Source organism: Schistocerca cancellata, chromosome 5, assembly GCF_023864275.1.
Source record: "Schistocerca cancellata isolate TAMUIC-IGC-003103 chromosome 5, iqSchCanc2.1, whole genome shotgun sequence".
Classification (NCBI taxonomy): domain Eukaryota; kingdom Metazoa; phylum Arthropoda; class Insecta; order Orthoptera; family Acrididae; genus Schistocerca; species Schistocerca cancellata.
This window is the reverse complement of record NC_064630.1, coordinates 842003410-842011437: the sequence shown is the minus strand read 5'-3', so window position 1 is coordinate 842011437 and position 8028 is coordinate 842003410.

The window sequence follows — 8028 nt, the reverse complement described above, 5'->3', positions numbered from 1 at the left end:
ACACTCAAATTGCGTCCCGATTCAGTACATCGTCCTCCAGCAGACTTGTCTCCATGCGTCTATTGCTGCCTCGGGCACCTTATGGCCGTTCTGCTGTGAGTCAAAGATTTTCGAATCGGACGAAAAACTGATAATGAATTGTAACGTTCAGGGCCACCTAATGACGATGGATCACTCAAATTGCGTCCCGATTCAATACATCGTCCTCCAGCAGACTTGACTCCATGGGTCTATTGCTGCCTCGGGCACCTTATGGCCGTTCTGCTGTGAGTCTATATTATCGAATGGGATGAAAAACTGATAGTGAATTGTAACGTTCAGGGCCTCCTAATGACGGTGGATCACTCAAATTGCGTCCCGATTCAATGCATCGTCCTCCAGCCGACTTCACTCCATGGGTCTGTTGCTGCCTCGGGCACCTTATGGCCGTTCTGCTGTGAGTCTAGATTATCGAATGGGACGAAAAACTGATAGTGAATTGTAACGTTCAGGGCCTCCTAATGACGATGGATCACTCAAATTGCGTCCCGATTCAATACATCGTCCTCCAGCAGACTTGTCTCCATGGGTCGATTGCTGCCTCGGGCACCTAATGACCGTTCTGCTGTGAGTCAAAGATTTTCGAATCGTACGAAAAACTGAAAGTGAATTGTAACATTCAGGGCCACCTAATGACGATGGACCACGCAAATTGCGTCCCGATTCAATACATCGTCCTCCAGCCGAGTTGACTCCATGGGTCTATTGCTGCCTCGGGCACCTTATGGCCGTTCTGCTGTGAATCTAGATTATCGAATGGGACGAAAAACTGATAGTGAATTGTAACGTTCAGGGCCACCTAATGACGATGGATCACTCAAATTGCGTCCCGATTCAATACATCGTCCTCCAGCAGACTTGTCTCCATGGGTCTATTGCTGCCTCGGGCACCTTATGGCAGGCCTGCTGTGACTCAAAGATTTTCGAATCGGACGAAAAACTGATGGTGAATTGTAACGTTCAGGGCCTCCTAATGACGATGGAACACTCAAATTGCGTCCCGATTCAATACATCGTCCTCCAGCCGAGTTGACTCCATGGGTCTATTGCTGCCTCGGGCACCTTATGGCCGTTCTGCTGTGAGTCTAGATTATCGAATGGGACAAAAAACTGATAGTGAATTGTAACGTTCAGTGCCTCCTAATGACGATGGATCACTCAAATTGCGTCCCGATTCAATACATCGTCCTCCAGCCGACTTGACTCCATGGGTCTATTGCTGCCTCGGGCACCTCATGGCCGTTCTGCTGTGAGTCTAGATTATCGAATGGACGAAAAACTGATAGTGAATTGTAACGTTCAGGGCCTCCTAATGACGATGGATCACTCAAATTGCGTCCCGATTTAATACATCGTCCTCCAGCAGACTTGTCTCCATGGGTCGATTGCTGCCTCGGGCACCTAATGGCCGTTCTGCTGTGAGTCAAAGATTTTCGAATCGGACGAAAAACTGATAGTGAATTGTAACATTCAGGGCCACGTAATGACGATGGACCACGCAAATTGCGTCCCGATTCAATACATCGTCCTCCAGCCGAGTTGACTCCATGGGTCTATTGCTATCTCGGGCACCTTATGGCCGTTCTGCTGTGAATCTAGATTATCGAATAATACGAAAAACTGATAGTGAATTGTAACGTTCAGGGCCACCTAATGACGATGGACCATACAAATTGCGTCCCGATTCAGTACATCGTCCACTAGCCGACTTGACTCCATGGGAATATTGCTGCCGCGGGCACCTTATGGCCTTTCTGCTGTGAGTCTAGATTATAGAATGGGACGAAAAACTGATAGTGAATTGTAACGTTCAGGGCCACCTAATGACGATGGATCACTCAAATTGCGTCCCGATTCAATACATCGCCCCACCCGACTTGTCTCCTTGGGTCTATTGCTGCCTCGGGCACCTTATGGCCGTTCTGCTGTGAGTCTAGATTATCGAATGGGACGAAAAACTGATAGTGAATTGTAACGTTCAGGGCCACATAATGACGATGGATCACACAAATTGCGTCCTGATTCAATACATCGTCCTCCAGCAGACTTGACTTCATGGGTCTATTGCTGCCTCGGGCACCTTATGGCCGTTCTGCTGTGAGTCTAGATTATCGAATGGGACGAAAAACTGATAGTGAATTGTAACTTTCAGGGCCACCTAATGACGATGGATCACTCAAATTGCGTCCCGATTCAATACATCGTCCTCCAGCCGACTTGACTCCATGGGTCTATTGCTGCCTCGGGCACCTTATGGCCGTTCTGCTGTGAGTCAAAGATTTTCGAATGGGACGATAAACTGATAGTGAATTGTAACGTTCAGGGCCTCCTAATGACGATGGAACACTAAAATTGCGTCCCGATTCAATACATCGTCCTCCAGCAGACTTGACTTCATGGGACTATTGCTGCCTCGGGCACCTTATGGCCGTTCTGCTGTGAGTCAAAGATTTTCGAATCGGACGAAAAACTGATAGTGAATTGTAACGTTCAGGGCCACCTAAAGACGATGGATCACTCAAATTGCGTCCCGATTCAATACATCGTCCTCCAGCCGACTTGACTCCTAGGGTCTATTGCTGCCTCGGGCACCTTATGGCCGTTCTGCTGTGAGTCTAGATTATCGAATGGGACAAAAAACTGTTAGTGAATTGTAACGTTCAGGGCCTCCTAATGACGATGGATAACTCAAATTCCGTCCCGATTCAATACATCGTCCTCCAGCCGAATTGTCTCCATGGGTCTATTGCTGCCTCGGGCACCTTATGGCCGTTCTGCTGTGAGTCAAAGATTTTCGAATCGGACGAAAAACTGATAGTGATTTGTAACATTCAGGGCCACCTAATGACGATGGACCACACAAATTGCGTCCCGATTCAGTACATCGTCCAGTAGCCGACTTAAATCCATGGGACTATTGCTGCCTCGGGCACCTTATGGCCGTTCTGCTGTGAGTCTAGATTATAGAATGGGATGAAAAACTGATAGTGAATTGTAACGTTCAGGGCCACCTAATGACGATGGATCACTCAAATTGCGTCCCTATTCAATACATAGTCCTCCAGCAGATTTGTCTCCATGGGTCTATTGCTGCCTCGGGCACCTTATGGCAGGCCTGCTGTGACTCAAAGATTTTCGAATCGGACGAAAAACTGATAGTGAATTGTAACGTTCAGGGCCTCCTAATGACGATGGAACACTCAAATTGCGTCCCGATTCAGTACATCGTCCTCCAGCAGACTTGTCTCCATGCGTCTATTGCTGCCTCGGGCACCTTATGGCCGTTCTGCTGTGAGTCAAAGATTTTCGAATCGGACGAAAAACTGATAATGAATTGTAACGTTCAGGGCCACCTAATGACGATGGATCACTCAAATTGCGTCCCGATTCAATACATCGTCCTCCAGCAGACTTGACTCCATGGGTCTATTGCTGCCTCGGGCACCTTATGGCCGTTCTGCTGTGAGTCTATATTATCGAATGGGATGAAAAACTGATAGTGAATTGTAACGTTCAGGGCCTCCTAATGACGGTGGATCACTCAAATTGCGTCCCGATTCAATGCATCGTCCTCCAGCCGACTTGACTCCATGGGTCTATTGCTGCCTCGGGCACCTTATGGCCGTTCTGCTGTGAGTCTAGATTATCGAATGGGACGAAAAACTGATAGTGAATTGTAACGTTCATGGCCTCCTAATGACGATGGATCACTCAAATTGCGTCCCGATTCAATACATCGTCCTCCAGCAGACTTGTCTCCATGGGTCGATTGCTGCCTCGGGCACCTAATGACCGTTCTGCTGTGAGTCAAAGATTTTCGAATCGTACGAAAAACTGAAAGTGAATTGTAACATTCAGGGCCACCTAATGACGATGGACCACGCAAATTGCGTCCCGATTCAATACATCGTCCTCCAGCCGAGTTGACTCCATGGGTCTATTGCTGCCTCGGGCACCTTATGGCCGTTCTGCTGTGAATCTAGATTATCGAATGGGACGAAAAACTGATAGTGAATTGTAACGTTCAGGGCCACCTAATGACGATGGATCACTCAAATTGCGTCCCGATTCAATACATCGTCCTCCAGCAGACTTGTCTCCATGGGTCTATTGCTGCCTCGGGCACCTTATGGCAGGCCTGCTGTGACTCAAAGATTTTCGAATCGGACGAAAAACTGATAGTGAATTGTAACGTTCAGGGCATCCTAATGACGATGGAACACTCAAATTGCGTCCCGATTCAATACATCGTCCTCCAGCCGAGTTGACTCCATGGGTCTATTGCTGCCTCGGGCACCTTATGGCCGTTCTGCTGTGAGTCTAGATTATCGAATGGGACAAAAAACTGACAGTGAATTGTAACGTTCAGTGCCTCCTAATGACGATGGATCACTCAAATTGCGTCCCGATTCAATACATCGTCCTCCAGCCGACTTGACTCCATGGGTCTATTGCTGCCTCGGGCACCTCATGGCCGTTCTGCTGTGAGTCTAGATTATCGAATGGACGAAAAACTGATAGTGAATTGTAACGTTCAGGGCCTCCTAATGACGATGGATCACTCAAATTGCGTCCCGATTCAATACATCGTCCTCCAGCAGACTTGTCTCCATGGGTCGATTGCTGCCTCGGGCACCTAATGGCCGTTCTGCTGTGAGTCAATGATTTTCGAATCGGACGAAAAACTGATAGTGAATTGTAACATTCAGGGCCACGTAATGACGATGGACCACGCAAATTGCGTCCCGATTCAATACATCGTCCTCCAGCCGAGTTGACTCCATGGGTCTATTGCTATCTCGGGCACCTTATGGCCGTTCTGCTGTGAATCTAGATTATCGAATGGGACGAAAAACTGATAGTGAATTGTAACGTTCAGGGCCACCTAATGACGATGGACCATACAAATTGCGTCCCGATTCAGTACATCGTCCACTAGCCGACTTGACTCCATGGGAATATTGCTGCCTCGGGCACCTTATGGCCTTTCTGCTGTGAGTCTAGATTATAGAATGGGACGAAAAACTGATAGTGAATTGTAACGTTCAGGGCCACCTAATGACGATGGATCACTCAAATTGCGTCCCGATTCAATACATCGCCCCACCCGACTTGTCTCCTTGGGTCTATTGCTGCCTCGGGCACCTTATGACCGTTCTGCTGTGAGTCTAGATTATCGAATGGGACGAAAAACTGATAGTGAATTGTAACGTTCAGGGCCACATAATGACGATGGATCACACAAATTGCGTCCTGATTCAATACATCGTCCTCCAGCAGACTTGACTTCATGGGTCTATTGCTGCCTCGGGCACCTTATGGCCGTTCTGCTGTGAGTCTAGATTATCGAATGGGACGAAAAACTGATAGTGAATTGTAACTTTCAGGGCCACCTAATGACGATGGATCACTCAAATTGCGTCCCGATTCAATACATCGTCCTCCAGCCGACTTGACTCCATGGGTCTATTGCTGCCTCGGGCACCTTATGGCCGTTCTGCTGTGAGTCTAGATTATCGAATGGGACGATAAACTGATAGTGAATTGTAACGTTCAGGGCCTCCTAATGACGATGGATCACTCAAATTGCGTCCCGATTCAATACATCGTCCTCCAGCAGACTTGTCTCCATGGGTCTCTTGCTGCCTCGGGCACCTAATGGCCGTTCTGCTGTGAGTCAAAGATTTTCGAATCGGACGAAAAACTGAAAGTGAATTGTAACATTCAGGGCCACCTAATGACGATGGACCACGCAAATTGCGTCCCGATTCAATACATCGTCCTCCAGCCGAGTTGACTCCATGGGTCTATTGCTGCCTCGGGCACCTTATGGCCGTTCTGCTGTGAATCTAGATTATCGAATTGGACGAAAAACTGATAGTGAATTGTAACGCTCAGGGCCTCCTAATGACGATGGAACACTCAAATTGCGTCCCGATTCAATACATCGTCCTCCAGCAGACTTGTCTCCATTCGTCTATTGCTGCCTCGGGCACCTTATGGCCGTTCTGCTGTGAGTCAAAGATTTTCGAATCGGACGAAAGACTGATAGTGAATTGTAACGTTCAGGGCCACCTAATGACGATGGATCACTCAAATTGCGTCCCGATTCAATACATCGTCCTCCAGCCGACTTGACTCCATGGGTCTATTGCTGCCTCGGGCACCTTATGGCCGTTCTGCTGTGAGTCTAGATTATCGAATGGGACAAAAAACTGATAGTGAATTGTAACGTTCAGTGCCTCCTAATGACGATGGATCACTCAAATTGCGCCCGATTCAATACATCGTCCTCCAGCAGACTTGTCTCCATGGGTCTATTGCTGCCTCGGGCACCTTATGGCCGTTCTGCTGTGAGTCTAGATTATCGAATGGGACGAAAAACTGATAGTGAATTGTAACGTTCAGGGCCACCTAATGACGATGGATCACTCAAATTGCGTCCCGATTCAATACATCGTCCTCCAGCCGACTTGACTCCATGGGTCTATTGCTGCCTCGGGCACCTTATGGCCGTTCTGCTGTGAATTTAGATTATCGAATGGGACGAAAAACTGATAGTGAATTGTAACGTTCAGGGCCATCTAATGACGATGGATTACTCAAATTGCGTCCCGATTCAATACATCGTCCCCAGCCGACTTATCTCCATGGGTCTATTGCTGCCTCGGGCACCTTATGGCCGTTCTGCTGTGAGTCTAGATTATCGAATGGGACGAAAAACTGATAGTGAATTGTAACGTTCAGGGCCACCTAATGACGATGGATCACTCAAATTGCGTCCTGATTCAATACATCGTCCTCCAGCAGACTTGACTTCATGGGTCTATTGCTGCCTCGGGCACGTTATGGCCGTTCTGCTGTGAGTCAAAGATATTCGAATCGGACGAGAAACTGATAGTGAATTGTAACGTTCAGGGCCTCCTAATGACGATGGATCACTCAAATTGCGTCCCGATTCAATACATCGTCCTCCAGAAGACTTGTCTCCATGGGTCGATTGCTGCCTCGGGCACCTAATGGCCGTTCTGCTGTGAGTCAAAGATTTTCGAATCGGACGAAAATCTGATAGTGAATTGTAACATTCAGGGCCACCTAACGACGATGGACCACGCAAATTGCGTCCCGATTCAATACATCGTCCTCCAGCCGAGTTGACTCCATGGGTCTATTGCTGCCTCGGGCACCTTATGGCCGTTCTGCTGTGAATCTAGATTATCGAATGGGACGAAAAACTGATAGTGAATTGTAACGTTCAGGGCCACCTAATGACGATGGATCACTCAAATTGCGCCCCGGTTCAATACATCGTCCTCCAGCAGACTTGTCTCCATGGGTCTATTGCTGCCTCGGGCACCTTATGGCCGTTCTGCTGTGAGTCTAGATTATCGAATGGGACGAAAAACTGATAGTGAATTGTAACGTTCAGGGCCACATAATGACGATGGATCACACAAATTGCGTCCTGATTCAATACATCGTCCTCCAGCAGACTTGACTTCATGGGTCTATTGCTGCCTCGGGCACCTTATGGCCGTTCTGCTGTGAGTCAACGATTTTCGAATCGGACGAAAAACTGATAGTGAATTGTAACTTTCGGGGCCACCTAATGACGATGGATCACTCAAATTGCGTCCCGATTCAATACATCGTCCTCCAGCAGACTTGTCTCCATGGGTCGATTGCTGCCTCGGGCACCCTATGGCCGTTCTGCTGTGAGTCAAAGATTTTCGAATCGTACGAAAAACTGATAGTGATTTGTAACATTCAGGGCCACCTAATGACGATGGACCACACATATTGCGTCCCGATTCAGTACATCGTCCAGTAGCCGACTTAAATCCATGGGACTATTGCTGCCTCGGGCACCTTATGGCCGTTCTGCTGTGAGTCTAGATTATAGAATGGGATGAAAAACTGATAGTGAATTGTAACGTTCAGGGCCTCCTAATGACGATGGATCACTCAAATTGCGTCCCGATTCAATAC